Source organism: Triticum aestivum, chromosome 5A (assembly GCF_018294505.1).
Source record: "Triticum aestivum cultivar Chinese Spring chromosome 5A, IWGSC CS RefSeq v2.1, whole genome shotgun sequence".
In the NCBI taxonomy this organism is placed as follows: domain Eukaryota; kingdom Viridiplantae; phylum Streptophyta; class Magnoliopsida; order Poales; family Poaceae; genus Triticum; species Triticum aestivum.
This window is the reverse complement of record NC_057806.1, coordinates 120386150-120407307: the sequence shown is the minus strand read 5'-3', so window position 1 is coordinate 120407307 and position 21158 is coordinate 120386150. Positions and strand designations below refer to the sequence as shown.

Here is a 21158-nt window from a genome sequence, read left to right as displayed (position 1 = left end):
GATGCTCTTCATCTAACACAGCTTCCGGGTCCTTGGGGCCATTTCCTTATTTTAAAAAGAAAAAAAATTGAGGACGGGGCGTCGACCCGTTGGCTGGGCAGCTGAGATTACTGACAGCCCACCCGAGTTCAAGTCCCGGCTTGAACGCGTGATGCTCGTGGAGTTTCTCCTATAAAGAAAAGCCAACGAGGATTAGCCCTTGGGTTGGTCTCATTTTTTTTTTAAAAAGATTGTGTCACTTGGTGTGGGTACAGGTGCTATGGGGAAACATGATGTGGATGGGATCGCTGGAAAGAAACGACCGGACCAGGAGAGATGAGGTGCGGTTCGTGGGACCCAGTGGAAGCGTGTGTAGAGCTCCCGCAAGTTGGCTAGATGCGTTTTGATGGATTAGATCAATTCCCCATCTGTAAAACACTCCTTCCAGAGACTTGCACCGCCCCCTTGCCAGATCCTCACCGCGCGTGAGCGCCTCGTCCACAAAGCAGGCAGCCTCCCACGTGCCCCTCTCCCGCAACTTGTGCCCGACACCCCCGCCGGCGATCTGCAGCAGCAACAGGACACCGCCGCCGTCGGTGAGCCAGCTCCTTCCCGTGCTTCACCCTCCCATCCAATCACCGGTCTCCTCTCTCTCCTCACCCTCTCTTCTCTCTTGAACAGGAAGCAGCAGAGCCTCCCCCATCCTACCACCGGCCTCCTCTCTCTCCTTCACCCTCTCTTGCGACGCACACATGGGAGCTCAGAACGCGTTAAGTCGCCGGAACCTGCGCACTGCCGCCTGCCATTGCGACCCTGCATGCTCGCGTCAGCGGGAGCATCTCCGGCACTGGCCTCGACCACGCCTCGTGGTGTCGACCTCCTCCTCCTCTTCCGGTGGAGATTGGCAGGCCTCCTTTCCCATTAATTGTTGATGCTCACCACTGGATCCACGTCATAGCAGCCGGATCGACCGCCCTGACCACCAAGCGCCGCCTCGCCCTGTTCGTCTGGGACCTCTCCGTCGGCCTCGTACTCCTCCGCCCTGCCACCTGCTGCCTCGTAGTCCGTCAGGAGGAGGACGACCTTTGAAGGCAGGCCCTCCTCCCTCTTCTCCCTCTTCCCGATCTCCTTCGCGCGGCCGAGGTAGGGGCTCGATCCCGCGAGTGCCCGTCCGTCGATCTTGCCAGCGTCCCTCGCCGTCGGCCTGTTCGGACGATTGGACCCCCGCCTCTTCTTCCCTTTCTCTCTGCCTGCTTGCTCCTACAGCCGGCCGTCCAGCACGCCGTCATCTTCCCTCGCAGAGGCGCCGCCTCTCTCTGCTCCTCTCGTGCTCCGATCACCGCAAGCCGCCAACGATTAATTGTGTGCTTGGGAGATTAGTACCACCTCGTTTATATTACAATTTTGTCCATACAAATTATAAAAGCATATTTTAACATGAGAAGAAAGCGTATTGTGACGGTGAACCCGGAGACCCAATCTATGCTTTATTATTAGGGAGAGACTAGCAAAATATGCCCGTGCGTTGCAACGGGAGAAACAGATCCTTGCACATCCCTACTAACCCATATGCATTACCACTTCTTCCCTTCGCCACCATTGTTGATGATGGTCTTGTTGTGCGCATATTCATACCAAGGTGATGAGCTTGGTCATCATACTCTAGCACGTCGTATCGAGAGCCCCTTTTCCGTGCCAACTTGTAATTATGCGGACTTGTAATGATGGTGGGTTTTTGTCTCAACTACACTTGGTGCATGTACCATCACCACACCCATGCTCCCTATCATAACATGTGTGCTTTGCAACGGAGAAAACACCGGTTCGTATGATCCACAATTGGTCGGGTCAAGGAACTGTGCCGCTGCATAGTTAGCATTAAATTTAGGGATAATGGGTTGTATTTCTTAAAAAAAAACCAACGGGAGAGAGACTTTATGTGTCCATATAAACGTTCATCAATGCGTTTTTACCATGCGTGTCCTAATCTGTGTATATATGTTAGTCCAACATTGTCTAATTCTTAGGGCATCTCCAACGCTAACATGTATATATGTGCGGCAAATGTCCGTTTTTCTATCCAGACAGAGATCCGGACACAGATACGAAAGCATGCAATCCAGCGCTGGTCGCAAACTTCAGGTTTCTCATACATTTAATCAAACACTTGTTGTGCGGCGTGCGGCGGAGGCCGGCAAGATCGGGCCCAGTCACGCGCGCGGCCACGGAGGCAAGCGAGCTCGGGCTTGCGACCACGACGACAGGGGTAGCAGGCACGGCCACGATGGAGGCACGCGAGCTCGGGCGCATGACCATGACGGTAGGGGCGCTGGGTGTGGCCACAACGGATGCAGGAGAGCTCGAGAAGCGGCCACACACGTGCGGCCATGAACAGGGGCATTGGGCGCGGCCACGAGCCCGCCTGATGACAGGCGCAGCCTCACGGGGGCGCGGGCACGGCACTCGGCCACTGGCGACGACCGTGGCGGTTCGCGAGCTCGGGCGCGCGGTCATGGGTGACGCGACGGACCCGGGTGATGACTGGCGCGGCTCCTGAGCACGGGCGTGGCCTCACGGGCACGCGGCGGCCATGGGCGACTACGGGGCAGCTCGCGAGCTCGGGGTGCGGCCTCACCGTGCTGCTCGCTAGAGTGGCAACACCGCTAGCGATGGAGACGTAGGAGGAGGCATCACCTCGGCGAGCGCGAGGTGGGGAGCTCGGAGGGGGCAACAACGGGGGTGGAGGTCGCCAAGCTCGACCACACCCCCGTACCCTCCCGCTCATCTGCCAAGTCGCCGTCGCTCCCCTTTTTTCCGTCGCTCAAGCTCCAGCACTCCAGCACCGACGGCCACTCTGTCTCTGCATGTATGTATGTGTGAGCCTTCCTCTTCAGAGATGTTTTTCGATTAATGATGCATATATGCTGCAGGTCTCGTCTTTTTTCCTGCTTTGGCTTGTTTGATTCATACAATTTGAGAAACGTATTTAAGTTGCTAAGATATGATCTAAAAGAGCAGGATGAGACTATTGATTAAAAAAAGAGTACAAAATTTTATCACATGGAGCAACTATTTTGGTAACGGCCCATAACAGAAATATAAATTCTGGCCCATGAGACTTACGAAGCTCCAGACCACGTACGACACGGACGACGAGCGTATGGAACTTTTCATGGTAGATGTGAAAAGTACCACCTCGGATATGTTTTAAATTTAAACTGAAAGCGTAAATTCACGGAAAGAAAACGTATTGTGACGGTGAACCCGAAGACCCAATCCGTGCTTTATTATTAGGGAGAGACTAGCACAAATGCCCCGTGCGTTGCAACGGGTGGAAAAGAGAACCCCCCCCCCCCCTCTCATTCGTCAACCGAGCGCCAGACATTATGACATGAACAAACTCTTTGAAGTCCCCCATGCTGCCATGAAAATATGTATTGCGAAAAAAATATGAACAAATTTCAGAATTGTACTGAAGGTGTGTGGAATTTAAATCACAGATATATCTACCTGGTTGTGAGTAGCCCTTCACGTCTTTGTTGGAATTGCTTAATAATGCCTAAAAAATATAGCATTATACTGTCAACAGTAAATTCCATCTTAGTACAATGTCTTTGATTCACTGCGGTGGTAACACGAATGTCCATGAACCAATGTTGGCCAGGTTTGTGGACGGTAGCATAGCACTATTCGTGTCCAGTGATATTAGGAGTGTTGTACAAAGACTCTATCTCTGGCTAATATAACAGAGAAAAGTGTGGAGTTTATGTCGCACATAGCGGGGACTCCGAGTTTGACTCTTATTGCTTTGACAATGTTACAAGAGATGAGAGTGTATCTTAACTATGCAGAGACCGGGTGTAATGCTTAAACCTTCTAAGTAATAAAGCGCCCCTTTTCAAAAAATATTGTGAAAGCAAAGTTGTTTCAGTAAAATCCAAAACCCAAATATCTAGATTCTTGTTTCTTTTGCGGGAAAACTTTGTCAAACTTGCAAAAGTTGTTAGGTTTTCTCGCAATTTAGTGTTTACTTGTGTGAGGTTTGTAGATGATCTGAAAACTACGACTCCTATGACATGAAGATATAGAAAAGGAAAATTTTGTCAGACCTGAAGAACCCGTATGCAACACGAAAAAATTGATATATATATATATATATATATATATATATATATATATATATATATATATATATTATTAAACAGAGTCGTTGACCCTTATAATCATTATATGCGAGCGTACAACCTCGTTTGAAGGTGTACATTTGAGAAATCCTTTATTTTAAAACAGCAATCAAGTCATTGGTTATGCCTGATGCCATACCATCGTTTGGTTCGTGTAGACTTATATGGCCGGTCTTTTTTAAAAGAACAAGCAATCATCTATTTTTAACCGGTACTCTCCTTTTCATGATAATTCTAAAAAAAATGTATATGAATGACAAAAAATAAACAAAATTTTATTATGATTTAGACATAGTATTTTTTTTGCAGGTTTTAAACAATCCTAACTTTCCCGCCTAAAAAACAATCCTAACATAATTTTCTCTTGAGTTATGGACGGGGTAAAACTACGCGTTCATGGGACTATATCCAGTGGCGGAGGATGTAAAAAAAATTAAGGGGACGAACTCTAAAGCATGAAAGAAATTCATTCAATAGAAATTACTAAAATGCACACAAATACTTTTATGTGAAATGTACTAAAATGCTTTGAAAACCTATTGTGAGGTCATTTTCTCAAAGTGTCTGTAAACAAAATATCCCTCTCTCCCTTTATTTTCTCTTCCCCGAATCCCTCCCTTTCCTTCTGTATTTTCTCTCCCTTCTTCCTTATTAGGACAATGTCTTCTCACTTTCCTATTTTTCTTTATCAATCCCCGAATCCCGTCCTTTCCTTCTTGTTACGGGACAACTTCCCCGCTTTCCTACATTTTTTGCTTTCAATGCCCCGAAATCCCTCCTTTCATTCTTATTATTTTCCTCATCTATATGTGTTTTTGCTAGGCTCCGATTTTAGCTCTTTTTCCTTCCTTCTTATTACTTTCCTCATCAGCAGCCAAACCCACCATTAGCCTCGATTTCCTTCCTATCCCGTTTAGGAGCCCACCATTAGCCTCGCTTTCCTTCCTATTTTTTTTGTATGATCTGTGAGATGGCTTCCTGATAACCAAGGAATTCAAAAACCTATATAAATTGGGTAGATTGATTGTAAGGGGGCGATGTGGTACTATTTAACAACAGAATCAACGTTCAGTTCTACAAATAGCGCAAGTTAGCTCAACTGGCCCTGCCACTCTATCCTTATCGTGATGTGCTGGGTTCGAGTCCTCTCTCATGCATTTCTTTTTCCTTCAATCGGGATACATGGGCCAGATTTATTGGGTCGCGACCCATGATCGGGCTCGGTTGGCCTGGCTCGGACTCGGATCATACGAACGCTGGACGGACGAATTAGTACCACCTTGTTTATATTACAATTTTATCTATACAAATCGTAAAAGCGTATTATGATATGAGAAGAAAGCGTATTGCGACGGTGAATCCGGAGACCCAATCCGTACTTAGTACCACCTTGTTTATATTACAATTTTATCTACACAAATCGTAAAAGTGTATTATGACATGAGAAGAAAGCGTATTGCGACGGTGAACCCGGAGACCCAATTCGTACTTTATTATTAGGGATAGACTAGTATAAAAGTGCCCCGTGCGTTGCAACGGGAGAAACAAATTATCACCCTTAGCGTCCCATCCTTCTTACCACTTTTTTCTTTGTCCACATTGTCTCTCACAATGTCCACTACATGGGAACGTTCCACCTATACTTGAAACCAATAAAGAATTGCATCGTCTATATATACAGACCAGCGAACGGTCATGTTTGAGATCCCGTCACATCTGCATAATCTAATGCTTGCGCCTTGTATTTGTGTATCCAAATTTTACATTATAGTAGTTCAGTACCAGTCCGTAAAGGACACAAACAAACACCAAATTTAACTTTAGTTTAAAATGATCAACACCTTTTTTTGTGGGTTAAAATGATCAACACCAAAGAACAGTGGAGGTTGCAAGTTTGATTGCTATCACGGTCTACTATTTTTGCCTCATCTCCTAAACAGGCTGGTGGGTCTGATTTGTTGGGCCGGATTGCACAGACGGGTCGGGAGGGCATTGTTTTTTATTAGTTTTTTTATTGGTGGAACGTAACACGGATGAACGGGGCAGAGGCCTGATGGCTTAGGATAGACGATCGGTAGAATAGCCTAACTAAGTATGGAGAAACGGCATGGACATACTAAATGGGAGGCCAAATAATATTATACCTTCATTTATAAAAAATGTAGCATATATGCCGGTGGGTTACACCAGTAAAAAATGACATAAATTTAGTGAGGATTGTATGCGCAGACATACCATTCAATGTGTTATAAAATTGGTGCAAATTTAGTAAGGGTCATAAGTGGAAGTAAAACATGTCATGCTGTCCGCTGCAACAGAAAAAAATGACGTGAATTTAGTGAGGATTGCATGTAGGAAAAAAATGCCACATCATTTTTATATTCATATAAGATATGAATGAGGCCAGTACGCCTGCCATTGATACTAAATTTCATGCCAACAAAGATTAGTATGGCGCCCACAAATCCTGCATGTCCTATCTATTTTGGTAGGATCCTCCCTCAATCCTCCTATTTCCTTCTTCTATTTGGTAGGTTCCTCCCTCAATCCTCATATTTCCTTCTTCTCTCTTTCCTTTCTCCTTCTTCTCTCTTTATCAAGCATGTCATGAATTTCATTTGCCAGCCACTTACTTTCCAAGTAATTACCCTCTATTTCCGTTCTCTCTCTTTCCTTGGGCCTTCCTTCTTTGTTTCTCAATGAGATATTCATGCCTTATTCTTTGCTTAATTTCCGAAGCAGCTCCGTGATGCCTGATAACCTAAGAACGTATATAAATTGGTAAAAATTAATGCAAAATAGCAAGGTGGGACTATTTCATAAGTAAACAAATATGAAAAAGCCTCCGGCCTGTTTCTTGTCTGCCCCGTGGGCCGCGGAAGCCGTCTCGGCCCAGCACTCCCGTGCCCATCAAGCGCCCAACTTCCTTGACCCCAGTACACCTTTGCTTTATGTTAAAGTGCTAGAGGCCGACATTGGGACACCCACAAGCCTGGATTGATTTGGCTGTTGCGTTAGCATTTGCACAGTTACCAGAGTTCGAATCCCATTGACGACGTTCCATTTTTATTTATTTTTACACATCTTCATTGTCCTCGCGTTCAACTGAAGCTGGGCCAACGACCCAGCCTGGAGGCCCAAGTCGGTAGGAACACATGGAACCTGATGGTTTTCATGTATGGGCACGTATATAGATTAGTACCACCTTGGTAAACCTCGTGTATATATTTTAAATTTAAACTAAAAGCGTAAAACCATGGAAAGAAGCGTATTGTGACGGTGAACCCACGGAGTCAATCCGTGCTTTATTATTAGGGAAAGACTAGCACAAAGCCCGTGCGTTGCAACGTGGGAGAAGAAATCATATTGTCGTTAGCCCAATATATAAATATGGCTCATGATCCATTGATCCATGTCCCATATTTGTTACCGATTATCTTTCTCTTGGCCCTTGCCAAAAGTGGTTGTGTTGTCCACCCCATCACAATACGTTTGGACATGGTCAATCCCAAGCTCAGCCACCACATGTCCTGCGCTCACCCCGCTCCTCCATATTGACATCTCGGAATCAGTCATCTGAACTCTCAAGCACACAAGTCTTAGAAAGTTGTTAAAGGGATGCATTGCATCTACCACGTGCCAACATAGAGGAACAGCCAAAAGCTCTTCACATGATAAAAAATGACATGAACAAACCATGCATATTATTTTCCCTTTCTAAAGAAACCCAAGCAAAATGGAAAATACCTGAAACCAACGGCCAGCAAATAAAATACTTAGATGGGTTCAATGGACAATCATCATATATAGAATCAAAGAAATTTGAACTATCATATAAAGTAAATGCACCCGTGCGTTGCAAGGGGGCATACATATGTATGGTACAAAATCATTTTTGTTTAACATATATCTTGAAGATGCATATTCTATGGTTCAATACCAATTTTGTGTACATCAGGCATCATTGTCGGTCTTTTTTCTACTGTTGAGGTACTCCTTTTCCTCCATCCCACATCTCTGCCTCTCTGAGTCTTAAGTCATCTTACAATGACTCTCTCTTCTGTGTGATCTTCCGAGAAAAGAGGTTCATGTTGCCTAGGGCTATGGACCGAGGCACTATATATTCCTCGTCTTGAATGGATATTGAATGATGGATGTTGCCTCAGGTTGTAAGAAATGTTTTAATGTGAATTATTCTAGTTTCCTTTTCTTCGAGGATGGTTGGTAAATGTGTCTACCATGTAGTAACCATGAAAAATCAGCACGAGAGACATCTACAATATAGCTTTATGAGATAGCTTGAGCCACTACTTTCAACAGAAAATGTGAGAACCTTTTTGATGGGAACTCATAGAAATGCACATTTTCCATCCTACCTAGTGTTGATTTTGCAAAGTTCACACATGGGAAAAATTGAGTGCATAAAAAATATCAAATATATAACCAAAACATTCACGTAATCACGTGCACGAAATAACTATATAATAGAGAGGGGGTGGTCGGCTATCTCTTTAATTAATTAAGCGAAATTAGATGGCAGACAGATACATTCCCAAACTATGATTTTAGGCATGAAATTATATTATTGTTCATCATATAAAAGAAATCACATTGTCGTTAGCCCAATAAATATGGCTCATGATCCATTGATCCATGTCCTATATTTTAACTCGGCGATGCACCTGTGTTGCCGATTATCTTTCTCCTGGCCCTTGCTGAAAGCGGTTGTGTTGTCCACCCTATCACAATATGTCTAGACATGGTCAATCCCAAGCTCAGCCACCACATGCCCCGCGCTCACCCCGCTCCTCCATGTTGACATCTCGGAATCAGTCATCTGAACTCTCAAGCACACAAGTCTTAGAAAGTTGTTAAAGGGATGCATTGCATCTACCACGTGCCAACATAGAGGAACAGCCAAAAGCTCGTCACATGATAAAAAACGACATGAACAAACCATGCATATTATTTTCCCTTTCTAAAGAAACTCAAGCAAAAAGGGAAATACATGAAACCAACGGCCATCAAATAAAATACTTAGATGGTTTCAATGGAAAATCATCATATATAGAATCAAAGAAATTAGAACTATCATATAAAGTAAATGAGCCCGTGCGTTGCAAGGGGCATAAATATCTATGGTCCAAAATCAATTTTGTGTAACATATATCTTGAAGATGCATATTCTATGGTTCAATACCAATTTTTTGTACATCAAGCATCATTGTCGGCCTTTTTTTACTGTTGAGTTACTCTTTTCCTCCACCCCACATCAATTTTGTGTTCAGAGAGTCAAAGATGTGGGGTGGAGGAAAAGAGTAACTCAACAGTAAAAAAAAGGCCGACAATGATTCTTGATGTACACAAAATTGGTATTGAACCATAGAATATGCATCTTCAAGATATATGTTACACAAAATTGATTTTGGACCGAGGCACTATATAGTCCTCGTCTTGAATGTTTATTGAATGATGGATATTGCCTCAGGTTGTAAGAAATGTTTTGATATGAATTATTGTAGTTTCCCTTTCTCGGAGGATGGTTGGTAAATGTGTCTACCATGTAGTAATCATGAAAAATCAGCACGAAGGGACATCTACAATATAGCTTTATGAGATAGCTTGAGCCACTACTTTCAACAGAAAATGTGAGAACCTCTTTGATGGGAACTCATTTACAACAATGCGCTGACCCTTTAGAAATGCAAATATTTCCTCCTACCCAGTGTTGAGTATGCAAAGTTCACACACGGAAAAACTGAGTGCATAAAAAATATCAAATATATAACATAAACATTCACGTAATCACGTGCACGGAATAACTATACAATAGAAAGGGGGTGGTCGGCTGTCTCTTCAATTAATTAAGCGAAATTAGATGGCAGAGAGATACATGCCCAAACTATGATTTTAGGCATGAAATTATATTATTGTTCATCAGATAAAAGAACACGTTACATGATAATGAAAAATCACAGTAAATTGATTCATATTCAGCAACAAACTTGTGTGTCTGTACAACATAGCTTAAGAAAAGTTGGAAGAGTTCAATGTGACTAAACATGCTAGACATGGATTCGCATGGTGACTGAAGGAGCAATCTCCACTGAACTGAATAGAGCACGGGTGCGATAGCAGAGACCTCAAAGTGTTTGTTTCTTTTCCTTGAAATCACCACTCCTGATAATTTAATTATTTATTTACTGTAAGCAAGTGAGCAGATTAGCAAAATAGAGGGAGAACAACTCTATAATTTTACTATGAAATAACCGGTAAAATTTTCCAGATCACAAAATTCAGATACAGGACACGGAGTGGATGAATACCCTAAACACTAACAAATTTATGGCTATTTTATAGTGAACAGTTAGCTCCTTGAAGTGCAGCTCCTGGTCAGTTCAGCAACTGACCATGGATTGAGCAAATTTATTATCCTTTTTAATTAATCTACTTCAGCTTACCGTTTGTAATGAATATAGTTCATCGGAATATAACACAACATGGAAACTAAACCGAGCGAGAGTTTGTCTCTAAAGCAGACCTGGTGCCTTGAGAGCTATGGAATGGTACTACATAAATGTAGAGACGCAAATGTTAGGCATAAACTGGTTGGTCATTCATCAAGCAATAGTTGATAAAATCAGGCAATTTTCAAGTTGAAAGCATACATACAGAGCGGCACAAGTAAAAGCCCCGTCGTCGGAATAATCTACCAACTTCCGATTTCACCTGGATCGGATTGGCTTCAGTGTAGATCGCATTGTACTGAATAATCCCCACGAAAACAAATGAACCATGGACCCTCGCCGACTCTTTGGCCGTCAATGCCGGCAGCTTGGAACAACAGATACGCTTGTTCTAAGTGTAGATCATACACCAGATACACCTGTTTCTTCATATTGATTTTCTAAATAGAGGTAAGAGCTTGACCTAAAAATTAGAATGTATCTCAATCCTTCGTATGCATATCATCAAACAGGTTGTGGGCGGATACTCATGAACATGGTTCACGGTTTACCAAATACGGATTGTTAGTGAAAACTGGAAACGCTAGAGAAAGAAACAAGAGAGTAGTTTGGCCATTGAAAATCCATGTACTTAGATGAGAGCGGAGGGGGTGCATTGCTAGCAGCTAGCTCAGAGTTTTCGCTGCTTCTTGTTGCCTCCTACTGGATGCTAGTCACCGCTCATGTGGTCCTTCTAAACACCTGCTAATCAGTAAGATAAGATAACAAATTTAGCGCAGAGAGAATCAGGACAACAAGAGAAGGTGCGTGTCCGCAGGCCGCACATACCAGGCTGTACCACCGCCCCACACCGATCAAGCTTAGTCGGGAGGAGCAGGACGTCCCCTTCCAGCCGGTGGCCAATCAATATGGGTCGCAGCCAGGGCATCGAGGATGAACTCCGTCGGCACGAGCATGAAGTCTGTGCCCTGTAGTGCCGGTATCCATCCATCCGGCGGCCAAGCAGGCATGGGTCACAGCCGAGGCAGCATGGTCACTGAAGCCATTAAGAACGCCGCTATGGATGAGCGCAGGCGGGTGCGGGCGATGGTGGACGAGAACGTGGCTGTGGGAGCGCCGGCACGGGCGTTGGGCGATGGTGCCGCGGATCCAGCCGTGGCACCATGTGCGCAAGGAGAACAGCGGGCACCCAGGCCGCGCCATGGCGACCACTGCCTGCCCACTCCTGTACCGGCGAGGCGAGCGCGCAACCCGCCGGACCGAGGCTCGCAGTGCGGCACTCCCCTCCCCCGCCAGGCACCACGTCCACGTCGCCAGTCCACCACCTGCCCCGATGGTGACGACCACTGAGGTTAGAGACCCGAGGATAGCTCGATCCGATGTTGCACGGTTGCTAGAGGAAGGTTGTCGGGCGGGCGGCGCAGATTCGTGCCGGCCGGTAGCGCCATGTAGGGTTGCGGTCGGGATGCAGCGATGATGAGGGGGGAGCCGGTGGCGGCGAAGAAAAGCGCTCGCGGGGGGACGTGCGTGCGATGAGGCCGAGCGGGCCGACTATGTGTTGCTAGAGATCCATGCTGCGATAGGAAGAAAAAATACGAAACGTTATTTCCACGATAGCCGCTTTATTATTAGTGAAAATATTATTAGTACCACCTCGTTTATATTATAATTTTGTCTATACAAATCGTAAAAGCGTATTATGACATGAGAAGAAAGCGTATTGTGACGGTGAACCCACGAAGTCAATCCGTGCTTTATTATTAGGGATTAGGGATAGACTAGCAAATGTGCCCGTGCGTTGCAACGGGAGAAACAATACTTATATCTTGTCACTTCTCTTTGCCCCAACCCACTAATTCATCATATGACACATGTACATTACCTTGGCATTATGATCTCCATCTGTATATGCAGTGCAGCTATATATAGTTACCATCATCATCCACATATGCCAAATTTAAATGATCTGAAGAATTTGAAACTAAATCAATGAAGATTAACCAACCTTGCTACGGCAACAATCTCAACTGAATAACATTCTACAATCCTATCTAGATGGAATACCGGTTCACATTTTCTTTCCACAAATTTTGATCGATGATTTGTCGATTAACAGATTCAGCCGGAAACATACATGGTTAACATGTAAAATGCAGCTAGGCGGTTTCAATAGAATAATAAAGAAAAAAGAATCATGTCATCTCCAGCTGCATACCAAACTTCACTATCGACAACTAATGCCACGGTATATGGGTCATGGCCTGACAATATACTCCAGCAGCAAGGTCTTGTCCTTCCTTCGCTAGATATCATCCTTTAAATTTAAAGAATTTAAATACTACAGCAGTAACTAACACATCAGCTCTCGGGTATGAATTGTTAAAAATAGGGATTGCCTTACTCTGCAATATACATGCATAACAACCAAAATGATACATGAGAACAGTTGATTTTGTATAACATTGCTCGTAGTCATCCATATAAACCTACTACAAAAATAGTTTTCAATACACATACCTGAATATATGACATGCCTCCTCCATTGCAATGTAAGCACACAAACATGAAATTATCAATAAAGCAAGCTCCTTGCATTCAACCTGACAGCAATAAATGAAAGCAAATCATTCATGAATTTGCATAGAAATCTAGAGGATATTTGAGTAGTATCGAAAGTGTAAGTGAACTTGTATATGTGCGACCAGTGGCAATTAAACTACAGTACAACATTTTTCTCCTCCCTAGTTATCCACAAAAGGTTTGATCTCTGTCAACCGTGACTATCATGGGTCCAGTGAACCTGTGTACATCTATAACACCATATATTGGCTCGGGTGAATACTTAGTGGTCTCTGCAGTAAAGAAAGCACAAGAAAATATATAATAATTTTCCATTACCAGAGAAATAACTAAATTGTTCAGAAGCTTCAGGCAATAATGAATAGCAAGTACTTAGATAATACTCTGCAAGCTTTAGGCAATGAATTAGTGCTGAAATTGAAAATATATAAGAGAGAAATAACTGAAAATTGTTCAGAAGCTTCAGGTAATCCATAACTGAAGCGAGCAACATCTGCGTGTGGAGCGCCCAGTTTGGCGATGACGACAACAGGGGCATAAGTATTCTTGTGATTCGATACGATCATGTAAAACATATACCTTGAGAATCCTTATGTAGGTCTTAAAGTATTGTCCCTTTCTTTTAATTTTAATCACCATGTAATTAATCAGGAGGGAAAAAACCGACCAGAATATATACTGGATTGAAAAGTTGAACCGCTGGTGAAATCCACACCAAGATATGTAGTAACAACCTGTCAGTACTAGGGCAATATTCGTTGGAGAAGATACAAACTGAGTTGCAAGCATAGCATATTTCTGCTTATCCTTGGATTCTTTGGTTCAGAATTGAGGTCATGGCTTTCCTTACACCAAGTCAGGGTTAAACTCTAGATATCTTCAGCCAACCAACCAGAGAGCGAAAGCTCAACTCTTCTTTGTTTACCTGGGCCCAAGATATGCTTACCAAAATGCTGCTCGATGAAAGGCTAGGCAGATGCAAATGAGGTTATAGTACATTATCAACAATTAACTGCTACACTTTATTTAAGATCTGGGAACCTACTATTTTGATATGTTCACTCGGAGAATCAACATTACAGTATACACTAATAACTTCAGACCATGTTCCTTCAATTTGCTAGGCTGGTTGACATGATCTGCGGAACAGTCCCACAGACACGTACCAGCAATGCAAAGTTCGCAGCCGGGGCTGCTGGTGGCCCTCGAAGTAGCAAAAGAATCACCAACCGATGGTAACAATATGTAAGTTCCGACTGGTATATTCTGGTCAGCACGCTTGGCAGCGGCATCTCGGACTGTAGTGGGTGGACACCTTGACTGATGGATGGACTCGGGATGCGCTCGTGATGCCCGCACCAGAGCCCAACAGCCATGACGCGCTCTATCCCCTGCCCGTCGACTCCCGTCCAATAGCCTCGAGGCTGGCTCCTTTGCCGAACGACTCCAAGACCCACTACAGCATGTCAATGATTTCCTCCCATCAAATTCTTCTTGCTCCATCGAACCCAGCCAAGCCTCAGGGCACCATGTCCCCGTCCATGGAAGAGAGGAGAAGTAGCAGCTGATTTTGAGGAGGAGTTGTCTCGATCCCGACTGGAAGTCGTTCTCCTTGTCTCCTTCAGCACAGGGGTCGCCGGCAGGACAATGACATGAGTGTGTACGCATATGAAGCGTGTCGTTGGAGAACCAGCCGGCGATTCCGGTGGAGGAGTCATCGATGCCTGCGAGTCTTTCGCCCTTCGCCACTTTCCTCTCGATCTTGATCTGATTTTTCTCGACTTCATGCTTGGTACCCGTGAGTTCGTGACCTCTCTATCCCGATCTGATTTTTCTGTCGATTTGGCCAACAACCTCGATGCCGATCAAGTGGCAACGTGAGGACCAACGGCGGCGTAACGAAGGGGATCAGTGAGGTGAGGAGCAACGACATTGACGACTTTGTGCTTGGTCCTCGTGACCTCTCCCTCTCGATCTAATAACGAATCGAATAGTTTCTTTTCCTCGATCTGGTACGCGTTGAAGAGAAGGAATTGTGCCCTTGAAGAAGGAGATCGGGTGAGATCAAAGAAGAGGAAGGAGTCCAGGTTTGCTGCAGAGCTGCTATCGAGGAAGAAAGAGATCGATACAAGAAGACGAAAAAGACCGGGTGTAATGCGGCCACACATTGCGCTTTTTTTAGGGAAGGAAAGCCCAGCCCAATTATGTATTTGTGTACACAATCGACGGGCCAATCTTTAGAACGCAAAATAAATAAAACAACTACGATTGAATTACCTTTAGTACCACCTCGAATATGTTCTAAATTTAAACTGAAAGCGTAAATTCACGGGAAGAAACGTATTGTGACGGTGAACCCACGGAGTCAATCCGTACTTTATTATTAAAAAATAAGAATAGATTAGGGATAGATTATATATATTAGGGAAAGATTTCTGTTCGCTACCTTTGCATAGCGGGCTGGCCCATCAAGGCGCTGCAGCAGGCGCCAGGAACATCTCTATTCAGGCGCTTAAGGCGCCGAACAGGGATAGCCCTTTTTCTTTTCGATTCGTGGGTAATCTACTACCCTACTGTTTTCCCGTCAAAAAATAAAATAAAATAATACTATCATACTATTTTTTTGCGGGAACATTATCCTATGTATGTTCTTTTTTTCCTGGGAATCCTACAATCATGTTCCATGTTCACTCGAAAGAAAAAGGAAACGTTTCATGCAGACTGTTACTTTCTTATCCAGCATATTGTAAGAGTATCTTCAACAGACGACGTAAAATAGCCAACGTACCTAAAAAATTATCATTTAGGTCATTTATGCAAAATAAAGGGTCTTCGACAAATGCTCTACGGTGCCAAAATAAATAAATAGATCACATCCAAAAATTTACTATAAATGTTGTATGTTCACAACACCTTTAGTGGTTACCGCAAAAACAAAAACGTTGTCTGCGTGAGTCCAAGTGCTCCACTGAAACTTCTCCGCGGTCGCGGTCGTCGGCACCACACATCGTTTCCGGTCGATTTTTCACCCCTGCGACTCCACCGGCCGCCCCCAGCCCAAGTGCCACCTCAATGCTCATCCCCGCTGCTCGCGGCTTCGCCATGACCCTCACGACCTTCGATTCTCCATGCGAGCTCTCGACACTCGGTTGGCACGACACGTAGGATTTGGCCACATCCCTGGCTCCCCTTCATCCCTGGAAGACCCATACGCCATTCCTTGCTGTCCGGCGATCGTCTCAGTCCCGGCAACCTCTGCCAACTAAAATCGAGCTCGGCGCCCAACAACTGTCAGATTGGCATCCCTGTCTCTCCATCGCCGAATCCCATGTTTCAATTGCTTTCCAAATTTTAAGGCACCAGTTTTAGGGCATCCGGAAAAGTAAACACTTACTTGTGCCCAAAAACCTTCAGTCTCCTTACCTAAATTAGTTTTGGGGTATCAATTTTTTTTTGTCATCCATTGGAGATGCTCTAGCAAGCTAGGTTTTCCAAACGGTGGATCACTGGGACGAGCATCTCCCATGCATCAATGGTTAAAATCAAGGAGAAGCCAGTCAAGTCAAAATCTGTCACCTCCCCATCCTCGAACATCACCTGTATTTTCTCTCTCACCGATGCAGTACCAGCGGTCTTGATAATCTCAGTCCAGTTGCTTTTTTAGCTTTTGCGGCCAGTGGTTTTGATCGTGACGGTGAACCTCCAAGTGTATTATGCGATGCAAGTTGCTTGGATATCAAGCACAATTGCTCGGGATTCCAACCTACAACTCCCGATGGCATCAATTTGAAAACTCCATTAAGCAGCAGATGTTATTGGCATCAACACAAGTACGTTTCCCTCAACAACAGAAAAAAACACACAAGTACGTACAGTCATAGAACCTGAGATTGAAAAATGAAGCAAACTCAGATGCTTATAGTTTTATTTATGTTACCGTGATTATCTTCTTAATAGACATTGCTCCTGTATAACAAAGTACGTACATGCAGCTCGGCACCACGCCATGGCTCAAATCGCCACTAGGGATGGAGCAAGCAAAGCAGGGCAGGCACATCGACGGAGCAAGCACAACTGCACAAACCAGAATGATTTTGGCGGTGTTTGGTAAATAAAAGTACAAAGGGAACTCCATATATGAGATGCCATGCCTCATTTTGTCAAACAAATTTGTGCGTATCAAGTGCCATGCATATATTAGTTATCGGAAGAGAAGGCTGTGGCGAAGTCTGCTCACATTCGCTTTCAAAGAAAAAAAAATCTTCTGGCATTAAATTGTGACCACTAGTAATTGGCCGCAATCTATAGCCGAAGAGTTCACTTCGTTAAACAAAGTGGTCGTGCCGGAGTGGTTACCGGGCATGACTAGAAATCATGTGGGCTTTGCGCCCGCGCAGGTTTGAATCCTGCCGACCACGTTGTACCTTTTGTTTTTATTGTAAAGTTTTGGATCTTGCTGCAACGAATTTCATTAGCAACACTATCTTATTATCACTAGTTTGTTGGTTTCACTAGCAACATTACCAAGTTTCTATTTTGTAATTTTGAATCTTACTTTTGTTGTTAAAATTTTGAATCTTCCTACAACGAATTTCACTAGCACACTATCTTATTATCTCTAGTCTGTTGGCTTCACGTTATACCTTTTGTTTTACTGTAAAATTTTGGATCTTGCTCCAACGAATTTCATTAGCAACACTATCTTATTATCACTAGTTTGTTGGTTTCACTAGCAACATTACCAAGTTTCTATTTGTTGTATTCACACACAAAAAAATTTCTATTGTTGTAATTTTGAATCTTACTTTTGTTGTTAAAATTTCGAATCTTCCTCCAACGAATTTCACGAGCACACTATCTTATTATCTCTACTCTGTTGGCTTCACTATCAAATAAATCATCAATAACAAGAGATCCCTTACAAGTAAACAACAAAAAATTAACTCATGTACAAGTAAACAACAAAAATCAACTCATGTAGTTGCACATACACAATCTCAATCCCATTATACTTTTTCTTGCATTTTTCTATGGATTCCGTCCTTATGACATATCTTAATCTCAACATAATTAAAAAAATTCCATGTCAAACCACCGGAACAAAATTGTCCCATTGCACCCTGGGTATTTAGCACCAATGAGCCGAGCCGAGCTGGCTTGCCAAAACATGGCTAGGACCAAACTCGGCTCTCGTCGTAATTGCATGATCATACATTATGTTACTCACACACCGCATCAAAATCTTGAATAATAATCCTAAATATTCTATTGGATCTTGTAAATTTTATGTGTCTGCCTAATTTTATCTTCAAAATCTCCCGCCACATTAATTCCATGCGATGTGACATAGAACACAATATTAACGTGTAAACCTGGTTAACATTTTTTTGCGGGGATCAGTTAGCTAACCCTTCTAGTCTAGTATAAATTACATCCAAGCAGAAGAAGAGCCTACAGAGAAATTATACGACTCACCTGCATAAGAACACAGTGTCTCCCATGCATGGAGGCGGAAATGGAGACAGACTGGTCGAAGCTGGCCCATGACGCGCTCTGTCTGGTCTTCATCAAGCTCGGCGCCGTGGAGGTCCTCACGGGTGCCGGCCTGGTGTGCCGCTCGTGGCTCCAGGCGGCCAAGCTGCCTGATCCCCTCTGTCAGTCTCTAGACATGGAGCGCCTCCACAACAAGTTGCCCCTGAAGAACAAACCAGCCCTGCGCGCGATGGCGAAGGAGGCTGTGGACCGCGCCAGCGGGCGGCTCGAGGCATTCACGGCTGAATGGTTCATCAATGACTAGCTGCTCGGCTACATCGCATCGAGGTGCTCCACTCTTATCCTCTTGACATGTGTTAACCAAATGTTCTCTAACCAGATCCATCCCACTAGGTTTCTTCCTGCTTACAGAGCGAGTTTTATTAGGTTGTTCTGAGCTTGGATGCATGTAGGTCGCCCTCTCTGAGGAGGCTCAAGCTGGTCGACTGCAGCATCACCAATGGTGTATTGATGGATCTCCTCGACTGCTGCCCTTACCTGGAAGTTCTTTACGTCAGCGACTGCTGCAATATCATCATAGATGGCGCCCTGCTAGCCAAGTGTGGCCGGATCAGCGCATTGACGCTCATCCCCTTTTACTATGAGTGTTGTCGATTAGCATGGTGACATCGTATTTGTTCGGTTAGATCCGTCACCGTACGCTATCTGTTTACTTGTTAAAGATGTCAATGTTAGCAAGTTAACTAGAGGTGGCTGATACTTTTCAAAAAAAAAGAAAAAAACTAGACGTGGCTGAATATTCTCTTCAGAGTTGCCTTAGAGGGGGAGAAGAACATGAAATATTTTCACATTAGAGATTGCATGTCTCCCACACTCGGACCAACACTGTAATTAGAGAAGGAGCAGGTCTCGCGACTCCGCCCTCCCGCTCGTCCGCGCCGCCACCCCCGCGGCGGCCGGGCGAGCCTCGTCTTCCCCGGCCCCCCTTGACTCCGCCCTTCTCCGCCCTCCTCGCCGCCACCCGCGCGGGCCGCTGGGCGAAGCCTGGTTGGCCTGGGTGGCGGCGGGGGCTCTCTCCTCCCCATCTGTCTCCGGCGGCGCTGGGTGCTGCGGATCCAGCGGGGCGCGATGCTGTGTGCAGGGCATGGCGGCGGGGCTGCGGGTCGCGACGCTGGTGGCGTGGGCGCTCGTCGGTGCCGCGGTGGTTGTGCGGTGGAGGCGGAGTTTCGTCCTTCGGGCGGTTCGTGGTCTGATCCGGTCGGATCTGACGCCGGCGGCTCGTCCGGCGGCGAGGGCTGTGGCCAGCAGGGCCATGGAGGCATGGCGGCGGTTGGTGCGCATCCAGGCAGGCAGGGGTCGGCTGTCCTGCTTGCTCCGCCATGTGACGGCGCGGGCCGTGGGCGGCTTGGGCCGCGGGCGGCCGCCCTGCGTTGGTAGGTGGTGGCGGCGGCGCGGTGGTGGTCTGCCATGATCGTCTCCTCCTCAAGGTGGTGGCTCATGGCGGTGGTGCGGGTCGTTCACGGCGGCGGCTGGACTTATCCGGCGTCGGTCCGTCGGTGTGCGGCCTGTGTGGACCTTCAACCCTTCTCTTCGGCGTCTGTCCGCTATCTTCATCGACGGCTGGCCCTTCCCCAGTGACGGTCCATCACTCATCTCGCACCCGGCAGCAGGACCGAGCTTGTCTCACGCTCGGCAGCAGGACTGACCTTGTCTCGCGCCCGGCAGCAGGACCGAACTCGTCTCGCGCCCAGTAGCAGGACCATGCTCGTCTCGCGCCAGGCAGCAGGACCGAGCTCGTCTCGCGCCCGGTGCCGAGGACGGGGTGATGGAGGCCAGCCTATTGGGTCTCGGCACTGGGGCAGCCCGCGGGTGCGAAAGGCAGGTCCTTTCCGCTCGTGTCTTTGGTCGGGGTAGCGGCTGATCTCGTGTGAGGAGGTGTCAAGGTCTTGGATGTCGGGGTGGCGGCCTTGATGGTGGCTCCGCAGGGCTCTTGGGCAGAGTCCGTGGCTTGGTGCTGCCCAGTTGTCATGGCCGTGTGGGCGGCGTGGTAGCCGGGGTGTGGCGTTCGGCGGCGGTGAATGGTGGCCGGGGTGAAAACCTGCTTTTTCTTCGGATGGACGGGCGGCGGCCGACTCGTTCCTTTCTTGAAGGCGTCATCGTGGCTCTCATTGCCCTTCGTGTTGCTCCGGGGGAAACTTTGATCCTCGGATCGGGCGGCGGCGGCTCTCTGGTGTCGTCCCCTTCATGAAAGCGCCGCCTTGAAGCCCACGGTTCGTCATATGTGGTTTCACATCTTCACATAGTGCTAGGGATGATGTTACCGCGCTCAGCGCCTATGTATCTTGTCTTGGGTGTGTGTGTGCGTGTATCACGTGGGCGTGAGTTTGTACTGAGTGATGTTGAACGGTGCTTTATATATAAAGCGGGGCCAAAGTTTTTTTCGATAATATTTTCA

General features: G+C 45.7%; 1 long non-coding RNA gene and 1 other non-coding gene across 2 annotated transcripts; both read left to right on the top strand.

Annotated features, from left to right (window-relative positions):
* The first annotated feature begins 436 nt into the window (after positions 1-436).
* On the top strand, positions 437-1750 carry LOC123106689 (uncharacterized). The gene is made up of 2 exons (XR_006451434.1): positions 437-575; positions 661-1750. It is a non-coding gene; the product is annotated as an uncharacterized lncRNA (long non-coding RNA).
* A 15794-nt stretch (positions 1751-17544) lies between these two features.
* TRNAS-AGA (transfer RNA serine (anticodon AGA)) lies at positions 17545-17628 on the top strand. Its single transcript has one exon. It is a non-coding gene; the product is annotated as a tRNA-Ser (tRNA).
* The last annotated feature ends 3530 nt before the right edge of the window (positions 17629-21158 follow it).